General features: G+C 45.2%; 1 protein-coding gene across 1 annotated transcript in view; it reads left to right on the plus strand.

Moving 5' to 3' along the window:
* Positions 1-22,414, plus strand: part of TRPM8 (transient receptor potential cation channel subfamily M member 8) — a 217,602-nt gene that overhangs the window by 87 nt on the left and 195,101 nt on the right. The gene's annotated exons all lie outside the window — the stretch shown is intronic.

Consider the following 22,414-nt stretch of genomic DNA (forward strand, 5'->3'; position numbering starts at 1 on the left):
AGACTACTCTTTATCTGATTGCTTTTCTCCCTCTTTATTTGCTCAAACTGGAAGTTTGCATGTCACAGGAAAGGAGTGGGTTCAAGAGGTTTCTTATAGGAGAGCTCTCTGTAGGGCCATTGTGTCTCTTTGTGTAGGAGTTCCAGAAAATGGCAACTATTTAACAAATCAGTGAATTAATCCACTTACTGTGTGCAATAGTTTTGGCCATAGGCTGCTGTAGATGAAAAGGGGGACAAGAGTGGTCGGAACAATTAGATTTCTGTGTTTCCCTCAGTACTCTTTGAAGGTTGGGTTTTAAAAAGTGCTTCTCCCACAACCTAGTTGCTGTAGAAAATACTACAGAGCTTGATAGTAATGCTCCCAAATGCTATTGTATTATGCTAGCATTACTGCTGTGATTTGGTCCATCACAGTAAGCTATTGTATTGCCTTGTCCTACACTAAAATAAAGGACTTCAGCTTTTCCTTCCCTTTTACTTATAGCTTATGTTTACAGACTGCTGCCATGGAAATCAGAACATCAGTGATAGGAACAGGAAGGAAACAACTATTCAGCACAATACGGCTGCCCTCTTTTGGTTTATTTTGATCCTACCTTCCTGCTGTTAATCATTGTCCCACCACCACCTCTTGAGAAAAATCCAAATCCCTCTAGTTCATTTACATTGCTTAATTCCATGACTCCGTCAGGTAACAACTGGAAACACTTGCCACTGATGGAGTGAAATTATTATGCTAGAGTTCTCCCTTTACTCTTAGTTCCCTAATCATGCGTTTGTCATCTAGTTTTTATAACACTTACATTTTTTAGTACTGTTACCTAATTTTAAGATCTCAGCTTTCTAACACAACAATCTCTCTCCATTAACTTAGGTTCTTGAGACTTATCTCTTTTTTTCCCCACATGAGACTGTGTGTTCACATACAATCTCTTTGGTGATACAATGACTAAATGCCCCAGATGGGGTCTCAAGTGCCTTAGTGTCACTTGGTCTGTTATTGTGTGCTATTAACATTCCTTGTTTGCCATTTTGTTAACACCTTGCACTCCAAGAATGCCTTCCATAGGAAGATATCAGAGCACTGAGCAAGTATTTAATTAAAACTTCACAGAAAACCATGCAATAAGTATAATTTTTTCATTTTACAGTGAAACCGAGGCACAGGGAGTGTAACTTGACTAGGAAACGTACACAGGAAGTTTTGTGACAGTCCAGAGGAAAACCCAGGTGTTCTGTTTCCAGTAATGCAAATCTGTAATTTTCACTCCATGCATCTGAATAAGTGGGGTTTTTACTCACAAAAGCTTATGCTCAAATAAATCTGTTAGACTTTAAGATGCCACCGGACCCCTTTTTGGTTTTGTTTCCAGTAATGTGCTGTACACTCAGCAAGATGGTTATTTATTGCGGCAGTGTCATTTCAATAACTTCTCCAGGATAACTCCTCAAACTTCTGCCTGATTGGTGTCCTGAGCGACTCTTCCATTTTTGCACGTTTTTTACTTTGCTCCCGGTCTTCACAGCCAGTCCTCTTTGTGCAGACACACAGTCGTGTCCGCATACTTCCTTTTCTCTTTTCACACTCAAATTTTGGTTTGAGGATTCATAGGCATTCAAATACAGCATGTGTATGTTTGCCCTTGTAGACCACATGTGAAGACAATTAAACGCAAACACAAGTGGAGATCAAGTAGATTCCCTTTTCAAAACGCCCTCCTGACTATATTTTTGCTGTCTACAGAATTTGGCATCTGCTGGACTAATTGCTTAAATTATTCAAATGCTATTGAATCTGGTTCCATTGGTCTTCATTAGTCCAATTTATGATTTTGGTATCATCTGCACTCTTAAATGTTTTGGACCAGATCTTCTGCTGGTGTTAAATGAAGTGACTTAATCAAAGCCAATGGAGCAATGCCACTGTCACCAGTTTTGAATCTGATCTCGTGTTTCAAATGTTCCTGTTGATGTCTTAGATGTTGTTTAGTTGTTGCCACTTTGTTATCCCCTAGAACCTCTTGTTTGTAGAAGTCCGATACATTTGAATGTATTCCCTGCAATGAGCCCTTCTATCAGAGATTAAAAGATTTGGGCTAGAGTAGAGGGACTAACGTATTAGCTAAGGAGAGAATGAAAAGGGTTTCTACTGACAAAACAACTTCACACATTATTTAAGGCCAGAAAGGACCATTATGATCAAGCCTTAATGGCATGCGTAACACACGCTGAAGAACCTTACCATTTATTCATCAAACACGAGTTATTGAAGTGCCAATGGCATTTTGGGATGTATAAGTAGGGGCATTGCCAGCAGATCGAGGGACGTGATCGTCCCCCTCTATTCGACATTGGTGAGGCCTCATCTGGAGTACTGTGTCCAGTTTTGGGCCCCACACTACAAGAAGAATGTGGAAAAATTGCAGAGAGTCCAGCGGAGGGCAACAAAAATGATTAGGGGACTGGAACACGTGACTTATGAGGAGAGGCTGAGGGAACTGGGATTGTTTAGTCTACGGAAGAGAAGAATGAGGGGGGATTTGATAGCTGCTTTCAACTACCTGAAAGGTGGTTCCAAAGAGGATGGATCTAGACTATTCTCAGTGGTAGCGGATGACAGGACAAGGAGTAATGGTCTCAAGTTGCAGTGGGGGAGATTTAGGTTGGATACTAGGAAAAACTTTTTCACTAGGAGGGTGGTGAAACACTGTGATGCGTTACCTAGGGAGGTGGTGGAATCTCCTTCCTTAGAAGTTTTTAAGGTCAGGCTTGACAAAGCCCTGGCTGGGATGATTTAATTGGGGATCGGTCCTGCTTTGAGCAGGGGGTTGGACTAGATGACCTCCTGAGGTCCCTTCCAACCCTGATATTCTATGATTCTATGATTCTAAGTGAGGAGGCAGGATTCTGTTTCACATTACCAGTCTTCCGTTTTAAGTGTCTCTAGTCCACAAAGGTTGGAAGGAACTGGAAGACATGCTCTTGCTAGTATCCCAACAAGTGGAGTGCCCCAAGGGTCGGTCCTGGGGCTGGTTTTGTTCAATATCTTCATAAATGATCTGGAGGATGGTGTGGATTGCATCCTCAGCAAGTTTGCAGATGACACTAAACTGGGAGGAGAGGTAGATATGCTGGAGGGTAGGGATAGGATACAGAAGGACCTAGACAAATTGGAGGATTGGGCCAAAAGAAATCTGATGAGGTTCAATAAGGATAAGTGCAGGGTCCTGCACTTAGGACAGAAGAATCCAATGCACCGCTACAGACTAGGGACCGAATGGCTAGGCAGCAGTTCTGCGGAAAAGGACCTAGGGGTGACAGTGGACGAGAAGCTGGATATGAGTCAGCAGTGTGCCGTTGTTGCCAAGAAGGCCAATGGCATTTTGGGATGTATAAGTAGGGGCATAGCGAGCAGATCGAGGGATGTGATCGTCCCCCTCTATTCGACATTGGTGAGGCCTCATCTGGAGTACTGTGTCCAGTTTTGGGCCCCGCACTACAAGAAGTATGTGGATAAATTGGAGAGAGTCTAGCGAAGGGCAACAAAAATGATTAGGGGTCTAGAACACATGACTTATGAGGAGAGGCTGAGGGAGCTGGGATTGTTTAGCCTGCAGAAGAGAAGAATGAGGGGGGATTTGATAGCTACTTTCAACTACCTGAAAGGGGGTTCCAAAGAGGATGGCTCTAGACTGTTCTCAATGGTAGCAGATGACAGAACGAGGAGTAATGGTCTCAAGTTGCAGTGGGGGAGGTTTAGATTGGATATTAGGAAAAACTTTTTCACTAAGAGGGTGGTGAAACACTGGAATGTGTTACCTAGGGAGGTGGTAGAATCTCCTTCCTTAGAGGTTTTTAAGGTCAGGCTTGACAAAGCCCTGGCTGGGATGATTTAACTGGGAATTGGTCCTGCTTCGAGCAGGGGGTTGGACTAGATGACCTCCTGAGGTCCCTTCCAACCCTGATATTCTATAATTCTATGATTCTATGAATTCAAGGTGAATGTGGTGATTCATTCTGTAAATAGACAAGGACAAGTAGTTCAATGCTTTATCTGTGGTATCTTGTTTTGTTGTTGCCTACACAATACCATGCTGCTGGATTATGTCTTTTTTTTTCCTTCAAAAGTTAGGTCCTAAAGTCTTACTAACCACTGTACCAAGCTCCTGCTGCATATCAGTGTGTTGTGCCTAATGCAGTGTCTGACCACCTTTCCAGATTACTGTGCCTCTCTCGGGAGTCAGGTTTGTCTTGCGTACCCCAAGTTTACCCTCACTTAAAAACTACTTGCTTACAAAATCAGACCTAAAAATACAGAAGCGACACATTACACTATCACTGAAAAATTGCTGACTTTCTCATTTTTATATAATTATAAAATTCTCAATTTCATATAATTATAAAATAAATCCATTGAAATATGGCACTTAGATTAGAGGATACAGTATATAGAGCAGCATAAACAAGTCATTGTCTGTATGAAATTTTAGTTTGTACTGACTTCGCTAGTGCTTTTTAGGTAGTCTGTTGTGAAATCTCTAGATGAGTTGATGTACCCCCTGGAAGGCCTCTGTGTATCCCTAGGGGAACACTTACCCCTTGTTGAGAACCACTGGTTTAACAAACATGTTGTGTCCTCACACCCCAGTGGAGTGCCAGCTTAGACTGGGTGCACAGGGATATGTAATGGGAGACTAAGTTGGAAGAGTGGTTGGTTCACTCATATGCTCCGAAATAGTTTCAGTCTCTACATCTGTTTCTCCTCAGGTTATCCTGTACACTTTGGGCATATTCTTCCCTCAAATGTGTTTATGTTCGAGTTCCTGGGTGCCCTCTGTATGCATCTGAGGGCAGAGCGTGGCTGTTTTCCCAAGAGATGGGAACGTTAAATGTTGACTTGCTAGCCGACAGCATGGTGCCGATCTCCCCTCTGCCATGTTCAAAGGGGGGAATGCTGCCTTTGTAGTGCTCTCCTTCCCTCTGAACTTACCTCTGTCAAGATGGAGCTTGCAGGGCTGTAGGGTGGGCCTGGGAAGGGGAAGCAGTGTCCGACAGATAGTTTGTTGCTTTACTCCCCATTTTCTGTGCAGAGATGGCCTTTCTTCTGAGTCTCCTTGGCAGCTGCCAGTGAGCAGTTACAGAGAAACTCAGTGCTACCATGGGGCATGCTACTGTGGGAATGGGAGACAGCAGCCATTCCTGCAGGATAGTCCCTGGCTCTGGTAGGTGGGGCTGAATGGAAGAGTACGGCCTCCAGTGCATATCCCTGAGGTTTATATGGCTGAGAGGACTCCAGAGGGAGAACTGCAAGGCAAATTCTATAAAGGAAAAATCACAAGTTTTTTCTCATTGGCCCTCTTGTGGGGTTTCCTGCCAGACTTGGCCTGATTACAGTAGTACTTCCTGGTTTTGCTTAAAAGGTAACTGCATGTGATGAACTCCTTTTTCAGGCTTGGGAGTCCAGTTCCACATATGGGCATAGCAATCAGCACCTTCGTACATAAGCGACCACTCAAGCACGGAACGACAAGTAGGTGCTCAGATCTGAATATGGTGCCCCAGAGTAGAATTGTTCAGCGGAATCAATTCTCGAATGCTTCAGTATGAATTAGAGAATGGACTGAAACACCTTAATTCAGATTTGGATTTTGTAAAAAACCCATACAAATTTGGAGGTTTTAGAGCTACAGTTCTGGATTGGGCATATCTCTGCTATGAATGTTACTTCAAAATAGTCACACTACCCTGAAGACGCTTTGGATATATTTTCCCCCATTAATTTTTTAGCTTTTTTTTTATGAGGAGCTCAAAATAGAAAAAGCTAACTGAGTTAACTTGAAAAGTAGGTCTTGCCATCTTCCAAATGATTTGCTCCATGGATTTGAGAAACTTTTGAAGCAGGGTGTATGTTTGACACCAAAATAGGGATAATATTCTTTTTATCCCTGCCTGTCTCAGAAGATAAGCAGGTTTAAATAAAAACTTTTTTTGGGAAACATTAGAAATGTAGGTTAACAGAGTAGGGTTTTCAGACTGGCAGATAACAAAAACTAAAAGAGCATATATCACTTCATTGATGGTACCAAAATACTTGCAGAAACCTGATGACTTGAACTCACCCAGAATTTTGGGCTAATGCATCTCAATTAGCCTTACTAAAACATGATTTTATTTTGCACCTGAGAATGAAACATGCAGGCTGAAAATGCAGCTCTTTTAAAAATAATTTTGGAGCCATATCTCTCATGAACACGTAAAACCACATACAATGTTAATGTGATGTGTAAGCTTTGTGTTTGAGGAAATATGGATAGTGAGGTCATAGTACATGATCTCTAGCTCAGAGCCTGTTGAAGGCCACTGACTTCAGCAGCAATTAGCTTTGAGCAGGTCATAACCAATAATGAATGCCAAGAACTACACTACAGAAGAGTACAAGCCTAAAACGATGAACTGCTTTATTATACTAACCCTTACTTGGCAGCCAATTAGTGCCTTGAACATTCCAGTGTGGAATATAACGCAGTTTAGTTGACAGCTAGTGGAATAGCATGCATACCAGTTAGAGGCCTTGCTGAAGTAGCTATTTGTGTGTGTGTGTGTGTGTGTGTGTGTGTGAGCGCGTGTGTGAGCTCTTGATTCCAATGGAATAGTTAAGTGCAGCTCTAACCCCATACTGGCTAGGAGTCCCTGAAACAAAGGCGTGACATTAGCAGATTTCATGGACTTTACACCAGGCCATAAAATCTATTGCTCCTGCTTCTATGGGAGATTAGCCTTTACTCCAGGTGATAAAAGTGCTGCTATTTATCTACGGGGCTAGTTTCTACGGGTAGTTGCCAATGGCAAGTCAGTGTTTACCAACAGTTCCTGTGTTGTGGCAGTGTGAGTGCAGAATTTTTCTGTACAGAATAGAAAAATCTATCTTAGATTCTGTGGCGTGGTAATAATTGGTAAACAATGGCTTAATTAGGAATGTCTGTATTGTACTTGGCAAATGAGCTGCAGTGTGATGCCCTTGCATTGAAGGGAGCCACTATGCCATCATCAGAATAAACTCCTCCAAAAGTAACTTGTAGTGACCATAGCACGTTGTTAGGCGATAGAGCTGGTAAGAAATGTTTGTGTTGCAAATACTGGAAGGCTCACCCGAGATGAGGCCCCATTGTACTGTGTGGGGGACACATTAGGCAGTCACCTATCCCAAAGAGCTTACCATGTGAATAGACAATGGGGAGAAATGAAACAATGGCACAGAGTTGAAATGGTTCTTCCATGATCAAACAGCAGCTCAGTGGCAGAACTAAGAATGGAATGCTAGGATCCTGGCTGGACCATGTTGCCTCAGCAATGCAGGTTTGCTGCCTTATGCAATATGTAGTTTTAAAACCTATTACAGGACATGTATTGTCACTTCACAGGATGTAGTGTGTGATCTTTTGAAAACTATAATGTAACCCATGACATAACTGGTGGCAAAATCCTCTGTAGGCAGCTGGAGAATAGCTAGCTTTCCAGCTACAGTCTCTACATTGGGTACATCTGCTTTAGGAGGTGGTTCCTTTGTGTAGGTCACTTAAGTGCATGATTCCTTGGCAGTAAGTACTTTGTTCCTCTTGTCATTTAGATAAAATCAAAATTTTCTTCATGGGTTTTGTCAAGCACAGAGCATTGCCTAGAGAGTTGTAGGAAGCCTCCAGTCTGTCAACTGCATGGATTTCCTGTCCTTAAGGGTTCTGTATAGGAATAAGAGTATTACATACTGCATAGATCAAGTGTGCAGGACCAAATCATGGTGCACATCTGACCACCCTGTGCAGTTGTCTTAAATATTGCAGCAATTCTCCATTCTACTCCAAGAGTAGGAGAATCACTTGGGATGGGAGGAGACAGTAGAGGGGCTTCTCTGGGCTCCCCTGTAGAGGGGGAGTGACTACTAAGAAATGGGGTATACGTGGAGTGTACATACATCCTGGTGATCCCCACCTGCTGCATTGCCCACTGGGGAGGTGGTCAGTGGGCACGACTTAGGCCAGGCCTGAAGGTTGCTCTAAGAATAGGGGGTGTGGAAGAGTGGCTTTGCTCTGCTTCCAGCTTGCTCTAAAGATCAGGTTTGAAGTGGTTGCTGTATATTACTGACTGTAATAATTGCAAGAAATGTTTTTCTCAGACTATGACAAAATGGCAAATGTTATTGTTTGCTGTGGGAGTCTTTAGCTAGTTAGGTTGGTGGGATATTAAAAAGCTCTCCTAGACATAGTGGCTCAAATGTTTGTAAAAGTTGTGTGCCTGAGCATTGTGCACAAAACACACACGTGATGCAAGTCAAGGATGAGTATGCACATGTACTTCTGCATACACAACTCCGCCTTGCACACATGCACTAGGCATGCCCAACTCAGGGGCTCACAAGTGCAAATACAGCCTTTGCACTGATTAAAGAATTTCAGACAATGTGGTGAATAACTATTGGATCAGGGTGGTACAGATACATTGAAGAGGATAATCAGGCCATTTCCACCTTCTTTAGTATAAAGTAGGGAAGTTGGGAAGCTGGCAATCCCAAGGGGTCAGAGTTCAGGGTTTCTGTGTAACCCCAGATGTGTATTTGAATACATATGGATTTTTTTGTAAAGAATCATAGAATATCAGGGTTGGAAGGGACCTCAGGAGGTCATCTAGTCCAACCCCCTGCTCGAAGCAGGACCAATTCCCAGTTAAATCATCCCAGCCAGGGCTTTGTCAAGCCTGACCTTAAAAACCTCTAAGGAAGGAGATTCTACCACCTCCCTAGGTAACGCATTCCAGTGTTTCACCACCCTCTTAGTGAAAAAGTTTTTCCTAATATCCAATCTAAACCTCCCCCACTGCAACTTGAGACCATTACTCCTCGTTCTGTCATCTGCTACCATTGAGAACAGTCTAGAGCCATCCTCTTTGGAACCCCCTTTCAGGTAGTTGAAAGCAGCTATCAAATCCCCCCTCATTCTTCTCTTCTGCAGGCTAAACAATCCCAGCTCCCTCAGCCTCTCCTCATAACTCATGTGTTCCAGTCCCCTAATCATTTTTGTTGCCCTTCGCTGGACTCAATAAAGTTGGATAAAGTTTGTATTTCCAGACTTCCTAACACTTGTATTGAGACACTTTGGTGCTATCTAAGGTTGTTTGGCTCAAGTCAGTCAGAAGTCCTTCTCACCTAAACCGTAGTTTTTTGCCCTGGGAATTTACCTAAGTTTTAAATTAATTGCTCAGTGATAGGAGTCCCTGTGAGTTGTGCAGGATAATCATTGTTCTTGTAGGAGTTCTTGTGGGGTTTTTTTAGGCTGCATAGGGTGAGACACCAAACACCTTCCCATTTGGCTCCTTCCCTCCCGTTCTCCCTACACCAGCCACCTCGGCTAACACCATATACTGCTCTCCATGTCACTCAGCTCACTGTGGCTGTCCATTTTTGGTCCAAGTGGCTCTCATGGAAATCTGTGTGGCCAAATTCCACACTGGGTAAATGTGTGCTCCATAAACACTGTCTGTACTGTGAAGGCTGAAGCAGTTTCCTCATTAACCATAGACAAACTTGCTTATAGATTGAGACTGCTTAGAGACTTGCATATATCCAATACTGTACATTTAAAATGGATGAAACATTTTAGCTAAACACCAAATTAGTTCAGATTGCTTCCCACCACTGCAAATGGTTTCCCTGCAGATAATCACAATTTTAGACAACCTAGCTAAGATCTGTAACGCTACATACTAGAAAGATTCTTTTGCCCTTGTCCTCAGTAGGTAATGTGGCAAGGTGTCTCCTCCACCTCGGTGGGTTCAGCGCTCCCCCCTCTGGTGCTGTAGGCCTGGAGTAAGCCAGCCCCACTCTGGGCAGTAGCTTGCCCTGTCAGGAGGAAAGCAGCTCTTCTCCCTGCAGGGTTCTCTGCTCAATGTCCCCTTCAGGTTCCCTATTTTTGACCCTTTCATCTTCACACCTGTCCCTGTTTTTTTCTTTATTGTCCCCTGTATTTATTTGAGTTCTGGGCTCAGTGGCTCCTCTCTATAGGAACCTAGTAGGACCACCCTCTTACAGCTGTCCTCCCTGACTGTGTCACAGTAGCTTTCTGAGACCTCCAACTCCTGCTAACACCAGTACAGCTCCCCCTTACAGCCACTCTAGTGCAGGAGTGTCAGCAACTATCCTTTTAAGCTCCAGAGACATACAAGTGTTGGCAACTGCAAGCTGGTAAAACTTCAGTTGACCACCAAACTTGCTTACGTAGACATAGGCTGAGCTGAGTTGGATAATGTGGCACTGAACACGGGTGGCCCTTTGCCACTAAATGATCCCAGTATTACTAGCAGGGGGGCAGCTGACCTTTTTGAAGGAATAGTGACAAACATGAGCTAACCTCTTGTGTAGACACAGCCCGTGGTTAAAGCAGACTGGCCAAATGGAGAGAGCACCAGCAGCCGAGGAGTAGAGGGAACTGTGGATAACGCTACTTACCCAAGCCATGGGGAGGAGTAGAAGCTGGTTTTGTTTTTTGTAATGGAAGGGGACCTGTGCTCTCCCTGTGCCTGCTTCTCTGAATTCCTGGGCACAAATGTAGGGAATTGTCTGTTGCTCTCGTCAACTGTGGTACAACTGACTTTTTTTAGCTCATGGGTGTTGAATGTTCAGTTTGATTGTAGTACACAATTTTAACAACATGCATCATTGAACAGTGGCCAACAACCCTTCATTCAGCAGCATGATCGGAATCAATGGAGGTGGCTGTCCTTTCACAAGTGCCATTGAACAGTAGCAACACTCTTGGTGAGAGGTGTAGGTTGGGTCTGGTAGCTTCAATCAAATTTGCTTCCTGTGATTAAAACAAAGTAGTTTTTAAACTCTGTTAATGAATTGTTTTGTCTCTTGGATTTTCATGAGAGGAGAGTTCCTGGGTTATATACTGATAGTTCCTCTAGATCAAAGACTTTGCTGCTGCACATCATGTATTACACCTATCTTGCTGGGGTTTGGCAGATGAGTTTGGCTAGGGTTCTTTAAAGCTGGAGAATAAGAACTACAATGCTGGGTCATGTCAATGGTCTGCCTAGTCCACAATCATGAACTAGTGCTTGGTGTAAGGATTTAGAGGAGCAAGGCAACTTAAAATCTGGATCAGCTCCATGCGATTGACATCACAAATAGTTTTGTATTGTATGAAACGAGTGGAGATCCGAGGTAGGTGAAGTAATACCTGTTATTGGGCCAACTTCTGTTGGTGAGAGACAAACTTTTGAGCTACATGGAACTCCTCTTCAGGTCTTCATAGTGGAGTGCAGCCATAGCTATGCTGTTTATGAGATGGAGAGTCTTGTGGTTAAGATACTGGATTGGTGTGCAGGAGTTCTGGGCTCTGCCTCTGATTACTTGTGCGACCTTGAGAAAATAATTTAATCTCTCTACATCCATTCGCCATCTGTAAAATGGTGGTAAAAATACTCTTTTTCTTCCACCCTTTGTGAATCTTGTCACTTTAGACTGTAAGCCCTTCAAGGTAGGGACTATTCATTTGTGTGTGCTGTGCCTAGTGTCCTGGTGCCCAGATCTCAGCTGGAGCACTGAGGTGCTACCATAACACTAATACTCACCTGAGAGGACTGTGTAGATGTCTGCCCCTTCCAGACAAGAACTTGGAGTAGTTACATGGATAGTCTGTTGTGCTGGAACTAACGTAAGGTCAGAGAAGGGCAAGGCTACACTTCTACGGACAAAGGTAAGCCACACTTGCAGGTTGATGGACTAGTGCACTCTGAAAAAGAATGACTCACAATGTTGCCAACTCTCGTGACTTTGGCCACTGCTGGCAATGATGCAAGAAGCGCCAGTCCTCTCAGGAACTTCAGTTCTGCTGGGGGAGGGGACCTTCTGGTTGCTGCTTTCCCCAGGAGGTGGGCTAGTGGGAAGTCCACCAATCACAGCTGCTGCAAGAAGCAGGCAGAGCTTTCATTTGCCTCTTCTCAGGAGCAGATGTTGTTCTTGGAGAACAGGACAGGGACGAGAGAGCAGAAAATAGCCCTCTTGCGAGTAATGGGGAAAGGACTGTACCTCTCCCTCCCTCCCTTGGTGCAATACCCAGACTGGGAAGAGATTGCAGGGGTGAAGATCTTCTGGAGCTGCAACCCGGCTGTGAAGGGAAAGAGGGGATGCTTCTGCAACCCCCTCAGGAGTAGGAGAGGGAGTGAAGAATCCCAGGAGGAGCAGAGGCGAAGTTGGGGTGTAGAACTGATGGGGGGGGGGCTGGGCCGTTGTAGGGATGACAGCTCCTGCAGCAGGAGCCAAATCAACTCTGAACTTGGGCGTGTTGGCCTCATGGTCTCTGTTGCTGGGGGAGAGGAGGTTCATAAATCAGTGTGTAGGTGAGATGGATCAGAACCCCAGTCTTTTAAAAAGTAATGGTTTGGAGGCAAGTCTCAGGATTTTGGGCATCTGACTCGTGGTTTTTGAACCTTTGAAGTTGGCAGTACCGTGGTAGATGACCAATGGAACGTGAGCTCCTGGTGCAATGCTGTAGTTAAAATCTATGTGATCTCTGGGTCATCAATGGGCATACCAGGTAGTTCGAGAGGTGGCATTACCCCTGTATATGGCATAGGTAAGATAATGACTGGAATACTGTGTCCATGCTTCGAAAAGGATGTTGAATCATTCTCATAATTTTACTTTGAACTGTCTCAGTTTTTTCAAGGTCTAATAAAAGGGGTTTTATAGTCAGAGCTGAGTTCAATCTTGCTCTCAATCTCTTTGGTAAGGTAGGAGCTTAAAGGCCAATCAATTCCCCTATGCTGGGAGATGATTTCTGATGGTGAAGGCAGAACAATATCTAGTAGCTGGAAGTTAAGGCTAAAAATTCAGACTGGAAAGAAGATGCACGTTTTTAACAGGGAATGTAACTCACCATTGGAACAGATTATTGGATTGTTCATTCCTAGCTCTTTCACACACCTAGTCTTAATTTATTTGCTGTAGGGGTGATGCAGAAGTCGCTGGATACAATTCTTTGGCTTGTTTTATGCAGGACCTCAGACTGGATCACAATGGTCCCCGATAGCCTTAAAATACGAAGTGGTATATTAGTCTGAAGAAAACTTTAACCAGTTTATATTAAGAGCAAGAAAAATGTAGTGCCTCTGTCCTTGGCTGTAGGAGAAATGAGACAGCATCCAGATGCAGTAGGCCTCATGAATTTAGAAGTTATATTTTCCTATGAGTGTGATTCCTACTTTAACTATATACTGCAGATTTCTTGTGGGTTTCTGGGCTGTTTGGGGCAATGCTCTCTTAACAAGTGAGCTACTGATAGTGTCTTCATTGTAGGTATGAGCTTGTAAATAATGTCTCCTGAAAGTAAAATGCTTTTAAGCATGAAAATTTGAAGTCTGAGATACCATGAGAAGAGAGAGCCTGCCATCAACTTGATAAACAGAGCTCGTACATTAGCCAGAGAGTTGTGCATCTGGTCAAGTACATGGAAAGATCAGAGATAGACTAGCCATGGGGCTAAGAATGGGATAAAAAGGAATCCAAGATGTCTCCTGATCCTAATTTGAGCAGTGGCTTCATTGTGTGCCGAAACCAGGAAGGCTTAAAAAAACAACCCCAACCCCAACCAAGCAAGGAGTGATTCAAAACCAAGTACAGGATAGTGGAGAATTCAAAGAGCATATAAAGCATGGGTAGTGTTAAATTAAGAGACTCAGTGTCCCTGTGAACACTCCACTTAAAATGCAGGAAGATGTTTTCACTGTTTCATTAAAAAAGAGTGAAGCTGAATTCAGCTGAAGTTGAACAAAGTGGAACTTTATTAAACCCTGCGGACTGCTCTGTTCATGTGGCTGCATTGCTGCCAGCCCAGCTCCCCCATTCCCCGTTTTCGTGGGGTCTCCTCAATAGCAGCTCCTCCAGGGAATATGGTCCCTCTGACTCCAGCTCCATTGCTTAGGGAGCATTGACCTGTTCAGGCAGTTCTCAGCTTTGCAAGGGAAAGCTTGTGCAGACTAATAGGCCCTCCTTCCGCAGTACGTAGAACAAACAGTCCTAGTGCTACATCAGTGAGGTGAAGCTTGAGGCAGCTAAATAAAATGAAGAGGGGACTCATCTGGAAAAGATCCCTTAATCTTCAGTCAAATCTAGTTAAAGCATCAGAAGACATCTCACAATGGTCAGCCCTGATTTACTGTTGGAATGAAAAGTGTCGGAGAATCCCTTGTGGCATGAAGCAAAAAAAGTCTAGATTCGAGAGAAATCCCAGACTGAGCTCAGCAGGGAGAGAAATGTCAGTAGAGCAGAAGTGCATGAAGATAAAAGCCTCTGATAACCTTTCTTTGGCAGGCCAGCTATCCAAGCATTGGACACACTGGCACAAGTGACAATTACAGGTGCCTTGGGAGGGAAATGTATGACAACATCACAGAACGGTTTAAAGTGTTAGCAGGGAGAGGAGCAAGACTACAGCAACTGAGCGGTAAATGAGAAGATGGAATGCGCACAGACTAAACTGTGTCCAGCCTTTGAGCATTTTTGGCCTGTGCTGATCCTTCTGGGAGTGACAATAAGCTAGCAAAAAGTTGTCCAAAATGCTCTGTGCTTTGTAGACTTCTCAGGTCAAAAGCGCAGATTCTCAAGATGTGTAAATGTAGAACAGCAGGAAAAACATCAACATTGTACTGCAGTAACATGAAGTGGGGGGCAGGGGTCCTCTCCTACTGAGTTAATTTTTAACTAATTTGAAGTCTGGACCAAAGGGGAAAAGCCTACTGCAGGGAATTTTAACCCCCTTCCCTCTGCCTCCTACCATACCCTTCTGGAGGTGACTCTTCTGGAATGCTTACCTCCTGGTATTCAAGTCACTGAAGAACAAAGCTCATGGTCGGCAAGGCACATCTTGATTTGTCCTGCTTGGTGAAGGTTCTTACACTGCTCTTGTCAGCACAGTATCAGTGTGCCCACCATCTGAGCATAATGCACAGTGACTAACATCTGGTGTGTGTGGCTCCTTCTCTCTTATCCTGTTCCCCAGAGAGAACAGTGTGTGCAGTGCTCTGTCTCTGATAGGGTTTTGGGGAGTTGTGTTAATGTACATTGCTATTATGTGTTTGTACCTGAGATGGCGGGTTGGAGCTGTGTGTTTTGCCCCGGGAGTGGAAGGTGGTGATATCTATGATGGCCCTCTGTGCTTGTGCGAATTTGTTCCAGTCTTAGACCAGCCCTGGAGAAAGCTCTGTCATCTGTGCAGGAGAGCTTGACCCTGTGCTAGGAAGTTCAGTGGGGCTTGACAAGCTGAATTGTCAAGCAGTGTTCATCCTGGAGCTTTAAGCTCCCCCAGGCCATTGAGTACCTTCATGATAAGAACTGAGAGCTTGAACTTGACTCCGTATTCTGGGGGAAGCCTGCGTGCAGAGGGGAGGGCCAGTTTTCTGTAGTGTTCTGTACTCTGTTCCAGGCAGACAGCTAGCTGAAGGCACACCACAGTGAGTGGGCTGCCTTTTAGCACAAAGCTCTTCCATGGAAGGTGTTGTCAACTTAAAATATTTCAGACTGCTTTACTGTAAATGCCAGGCTCCAAAATATCTCACTCCCGGGTGCGAACCCCGGCGTGGCTAGCTCCTGGTGCAAAAAGGTTCAATGTTAGAAATCCCCCAAACAATAGAAAATTCTGAAGAACATGGATTTCAACTTATGTTAAACTCAAACACCTTCCAAAAGGCAGCTGCTATTTTAGTAATCGGCAGTTGTATTTTCCAGGCTGGCAGCATAAGGAAAGTTCAGGACTCTTTCTGGTTACATTAGAGGTTTTAACATGGTTGCAACCCTTTATCTTCCCCCTCCTCCTCTCTTCCCCCCCCCCCCCCGCCCACCAATCTGTCTTGCACACATTGCTGTTTGCTGGGGGAAGAAACCCTGAGCCATCTGCTAGGCCCAAACTAATGTGTGGTCGATCAGATTGCACTGATGGCAACAGAGGTGTCAGCTGGAGCACAGGCTGGCACAGCCAGGCCCAGACGCTGAGCCCCCACCTCTGTTTTGTTTATATCTCTTTGGCTGTAAAGAGGCTTCAGACAGCAGGCTGCATAGTTGCAGTAAACACTACCGGAAGCAATTAAGCTCCTGGGAACGCAGCTGTGCTTCAAATAAAAGCTCCAAAAAGCTTCTATGTTAAATGACAAGGAAACAGCATAAGAACTTCGGAGCCAGCACTGGGGCATCTAAATTATGCTCTTGACACTCCTGACTTTTAAACAGTAATTAGAAAGGCGCTGGGGGGGGGGGGGGTCAAAATCCCCCAAGGTAACAAATCATAGGCGCTGTTCTTCCAATAACAAGAGACGCTCTCCATGTGTATTAATTATCCTATTAACCACTTACCATCTTGCTTGCTGACAGCTGAGATTTACAATGCTTGAAGATGCAATTTCTCACCAACGGGGTCATTCCAAATATTTAAGTCCGTGACTTATGCAGCGGCCTGTGCAGCTGGCCCGGGAGCCACCTGAGCAGCTCGGGCAGCCCCTGGGCCAGTTGTACACCGGCTGCTGCTCGGCAGTCTTGTCACCCCCCCCTTGAGTGGGGGGGCCTCAAGGCTGGGGTTTGGGGTGTGGGGTGGTGTTTACCTGAGGGGGCTCCCCAGAAGGGTGACAGGAACTCCCCTCCCTCAGCTCCTCTGCCTGCAGGCACCGCCCCTGCGGCTCCCATTGGCCATGCTTCCCAGCCAATGGGAGCTGCAGAACTGGGCCTTGGGGCAGAGCAGAGGCAGGACATGGAGCTAGGAGCTGGAGGTCACCACTTCTCAGGAGCTGGGTGGGGAGGTTGGCCCAGCCCCACCAACCTCCCCCCCAAGTACCTGTGGCACCCCCAGGCTGTGCCCCCAGGCTCCCACCCCCGCAGTTTTAGTCAGGGGTATATAGTAAAAATCATGGACAGGTCACGGGCCATGAATTTTTTTTTACTCCCATGACCTGTCCATGACTTTTACTAAAAATATCCGTGACTAAAATGTAGCCTTACAAATCCTTTGGAAGTAGTGTCCCCGCCCTAAGATCGCCGATGCAGTAGCATGCAATCCACCAGCCATCGAGATTTGAGACAGAACAGTGCAAATGAATGTTTCAGTTTGCAGGCCAGTCAGAAAAGTCGAACAGTACGTTCTGGGACACACGAACCATTTCAATGTGTCAGGTTTTGATTTTCAATTCAATTAAAGGGAATTGTGCATCTGAGTCGTTTCTCCCTAAAATGCCAAAATGAAACAACTTTTTAGAATTTTCTTGACCAAAAGAATTTAGGGAAACTGACAAAGATGAGTCACCCAGACTTTTTTCTCCCCCCCCCCGCCGAAATTCCTCCCCCCCAAGCTTGAATTTCTGACGTGGTAGTGATTTCTTTTTGCAGTGTGGGCTGGGGAGGGGGGCAGAGCCTTCTTTTCTGTAGTTAGTTGCATGCTTTAAATAGCTTGTTCCCAGGTTCCAAACAAGGGGCACGAGTGTGGTACGGGAGAAGGAAGCAGACTCTATGCACCTTGCTCCACCTCGGCTTGCTCCTTCTGTAGGCTTTGCCTCTTTGATGTGCCTGGTAGTTTTTTCTCCATTGAGTTCCGAGACAAAGTCAGGGAGCAGTCCTAGGGTCCAGTGTGGCTCCAACCTGGGTCACTCTGGGTGTAGTACCAAATGACTGGGCGCGGGGAACTTGGGAAAAGGCTGGCATAGGACTAGTCCATCAGCATGGGACCACATGTGGAATTTCCCACTTTTGCATAACTTGCAACAGGGGTCCAATCACAAGCAGTCCTCTGTACGCTGTTGAAAAGGGGTCAGGGCAGAGGCATCCCAAGTAGACCAGTGCCTGTGTAGTTCTACCATTGAGCTTTCATATTTGGTTTGCATTAGTTGTTTTACAGTCAGGAGTTCTGGGGACTTCTCCTACCTCTGATTTCTGTTTTCTGTTTTGACCATTAAGGAAGTGTGTTGTGGATCCCTTAAGCTGGTAGAGGGGTGGGGGGAGAAGGGAGGTGGAGACAATCCAGCAAGTGACAGGGGGGAAGTGGGGAGAGGAGTAAGCGGTGGGGTGGGGCCTTGGGGAAGGGGTGGGGCCTCAGGGGTCCGGTCACCAGCAATTAGAAAGGTGGCAATCATAGTCCCTCTTTGGGAAGAGGGAGTTGGTTTGGAGCCGGTACACCCAAAGAAGAGGGGAATCAGAAAGAGTAGGAAGCAGTCCAGGGAAGGAGCAGTGAGAGCTGAAAGGTTAGAGCTCATAACTGCTGAGCTGAGGTCCCTGGACTGGAGCCCAGAGTAGAGGGTGGACCCAGGTCCCCTACTTGCCACTGGGGAAATGGCACCACTGGGGTAGCACAGGAGACTGCCTGGGACTGTTTCCATATAAGGACTCTGGGTATCCCTGGAAGGGGAAAACACAGATGATGACCCGGCTGGAGGGCCAAGTCACAAAGAGGGCGCTGCGGTTCCTGAAGTAAGGCAGGTCTGCAGGCAGAGAAGACGACTGGAGAAGCACCACCTGAAGAGGGCACACTAACTGGCTGAACTAATCCCCAGGACGGTCAACAGGAGGTGCCACTGGTGAGTGGACCCAGTGACAAGTAATAAATGCCTATTTCTTATATAGCATTTTTCATCAGTAGCTTTCAAAGTGCTTCCATCTTGTAATGTATCTGTCCTCACAACACGACTGTGAGGCAGGGGAGCAGTGTTCTCCCTGTTTTAGAGACGGGCAACTAAGGCCTAGAGAGGCAAAGTGATTTGCCCAAAGTCATGCAGGGAATCCATGGCAGAGGAGGGAATTTAAGCTAGGTCTTCCATGTCCTAAGCTGGTACCCTAACCACTCGACAATTCTTCCCAGATGACTGGACAGAACTGTGTTTTGGTCCCTCTGCACCCCCAGAGAGGCCCCAGGGGACCAGGAGGTCAGTGGTTAAGATTTTTGCAGGGTAGGCTCTTCATGGTGTATGACCAACACACTTCCAAAAACTGGCCCCAAACCCTTCGCTGTTATGGAAGTTCAAATGTCCTTTTGTTGCAAGGTATAAGCAGCTTTCTCCCTCCCTCCCCCAAATCCCTGACCTTCTGTGGTGCCCAAGCCAGAGAGCGTGATCTCTGCTGGGATAATCTGTTCAGTAACCATTCTGGCAAGGGAAGCTTGTAGATTTGTCTTTCTTATATATGGCAGCTTGGCCTAGGAAGCATAGCTGTACTTGCTCCACAGCCACATAGCCTTTCCCTGTCTGCTTCAACATTAAGCTGAGACAAAGGAAAGAGGACTTGACCTTTGTACCTGGGCAGCCCCAGTCCAGCTGCCCAGAGGCCATTGGGATGTTTGAAAGACCATATACCCCATTGCACAGATGATTGTTGTGTGGGCTTCCCCTAGAAGGTATTTGGCACTTTTAAACCTGGGAATGGGACTAATCATAGAATCATAAGACTAGAAGGGACCTCGAGAGGTCATCCAGTCCCCTGCACTCATGGCAGGACTAAGTTATCTAGACCATCCTGGACAGGTGTTTGTCTAACCTGCTGTTAAAAATCTCCAGTGATGGAGATTCCACAACCTCATTTGGCAATTTATTCAAATGCTTAACCACCCTGACAGGAAGTTTTTCCTAATGTCCAACCAAAACCACGCTTGCTGCAATTTAACCCATTGCTTCTTGTCCTATACTCAGAGATTAACGAGAACAATTTTTCACCATCCTCCTTGTAACAACCTTTTTATGTACTTGAAAACTGTTATCATGTCTCCTCTCAGTCTTCTCTTCTCCAGACTAAACAAACCCAATTTTTTCAGTCTTCCCTCACAAGTCCTGTTTGCTACATCTTTAATAATTTTTGTTGCTCTGTATTACATTATGCAAGTCAGGCCACCAAATGCTGTTCACAATTCCATCCCACTCTCTAATGACTTGGCCTGACCCATTGGTCAGAGGTTAGTGGACTTCCGTTCATTGCAAGAATTCCAACATACACGTCTGTTTAAATGAAATCTAGTTCAAAAGACTTGAGCCTTTGGGGTGAGAGCCCAAGGAAGACAAAGTGCCCAAAAGCGTATAGGCATTGTGTAGTTGGCTTGAAGCAGCCGGAATGTTCCGCAGGGCTTTCTGTAGTTGTGTGGCTGACCAAAAGAGGGTAGGGGTGTGTTAAAAATCACAGCTTGAGAGCCTGAGTTCTTAACTCAAGCTGTAGAGACTCATGCTCCTAGCTCTGAAGGTTCCCCATTCAGTCAGTTAACTGTCAGCCAAGAAGTGGCTGTCTCAGATGTAGACCAGGACTTTCAGAAGCAACAAGTGATTTTGGGTGCTCATCTTACTTGGTAGGGATGTCAGTTTTGGGGAAGAATTGAGCATACCGCCTCTGAAAGGAAGCTCCTTTAGGATCACCAAGTTACGAGTTTTCCAATGATAACTCACAAGGCATGCCTTGTACAAAGATTATTCCAGTAGTATGTAGGGTGTGAACACGGGGGTGTCTTCTGTCACAACTAGATAAAAGCACAGTATCAAACTGTTAATGTGCATCAGCAGGGTCCACATGGACAGTTAGCCCATGGCGGGCAAGTTCAGGGTAATTCATATCCCAGCTTGCAGTGAACTAAAGGCTGTCCCACCTACCAGGATTTTTCTGAGGCATAACTATTCTCTGAAAAGGACTTTGGATGGAAGATGCTGTAGACACGCTGTCAAGGTTCCTTCCCCACTCTGAACTCTAGGGTACAGATGTGGGGACTCGCATTAAAGACCCCCTAAGCTTATTTTTATCAGCTTAGTCCTGGTATACAATAGGGAGGGGGATCGATCTAAGATACGCAACTTCAGCTACGAGAATAGCGTAGCTGAAATCGACGTATCTTAGATGGACTTAGAATCACTTACTTTACGTCCTCGTGGCACAGGATTGATGGCCGCCACTCCCCCGTCGACTCCACTTCCGCCTCTCACTGTGGTGGAGTTCCAGAGTCGACGGCAGAGCGAGCAGGGATTGATTTATCATGTCTACACTAGATGCAATAAATTGATCCCCGATATATCGATCACTACCCGCTGATCCGGCGGGTAGTGTATATGTGGCCTTAGGTTAAAACTTCCCCAAGGCACAAAGTCTTTGCCCTTGGATTAGGTAAAATGCTGCCACCACCATGTGCTTTAACAAAGAACCAGGGAAAAGGACCACTTGGAGTTCCTATTTCCCCAAAATATCCCCCCAAGCCCTTACACCCCCTTTCCTGGGGAGGCTTGAGAATAAACAAGATGAGCACAACCCCCTTGGATTTTTAAGACCCAAAAAACCCAATCAGATTCTTAAAAATCAGAACTTTATTAGAAGAACAAAACAAGCTAAGAGAACAACTCTGTAAGATCAGAATGGAAGATAATCTTACAGGCAGTCAGATTCAAAATGTAGAGAATCCCTCTAGGCAAAACCCTTAAATTATGAAAAGACACAAAAACAGGAATACACATTTCCTCCAGCACAGCGAATTTTCAAGCCAAAAACCAAAGAAAACCTAATGCATTTTCTAGCTAGATTACTTACTAACTTTACAGGAGTTGGACAGCTTACATCCTTGATCTGTTCCTGGTAAAGGTATCACACAGACAGACAGACAAAAGCCTTCCCCCCCCCCTCCAGATTTGAAATATCTTGTCCCCTCATTGGTCATTTTGGGTCAGGTGCCAGCAAGGTTACCGTAGCTTCTTAACCCTTTACAGGTGAAAGGATTTTGCCTCTGGCCAGGAGGGATTTTATAGCACTGTCTACAGAAAGGTGGTTACCCTTCCCTTTATATTTATGACAAACTCCAAGAACTATTCATTAGTAGTGGTGGTATTTTCAGCTACAACTGGACACAGTGAAATAGAAATGTAGGCTTTGTGAATTTAAAGGAGTTGACTCTTTTGTTTCCTCCAACCCTGAGTTATTTCCATTACAGGAGTAAGATTCTTTCAGAAGCCCTAAATGCAGACCAGTCCTCACAGCAGAAAGGGACAATTAATTCAGTCTTCTGTGGGCAATTGTGCCCTGTTACACCCATGCACAACCACAGTCCAAGTCTGTTTCACCCAGTATGAGACAGGGCTGTATAAGGTTTTCTATAGCAACTATCACTCTGGTATCTGAGCCTTTCTTGCAGGAGGATATTGAGGACTATGGGGGATAAAAAATTACCTTGGAAGTCAAAGAGGGCAATCTTCACAAGCTCCTGGTGGAATTTAGCTTTCATATTTGATTAGTAACACCAAACACGGTGATTGTGTTACACGCTAAGTCCTTGTGTTAGGCAGTTTTTCTTATTGGAGGCAGCTTTACAACAGAGAAATGAAGTTTTGATGTTTGAATGGGAATAATGGAACAACCAGAAAATAGGACTTCTGGC

Source organism: Lepidochelys kempii, chromosome 11 (assembly GCF_965140265.1).
Source record: "Lepidochelys kempii isolate rLepKem1 chromosome 11, rLepKem1.hap2, whole genome shotgun sequence".
NCBI lineage: Eukaryota > Metazoa > Chordata > Testudines > Cheloniidae > Lepidochelys > Lepidochelys kempii.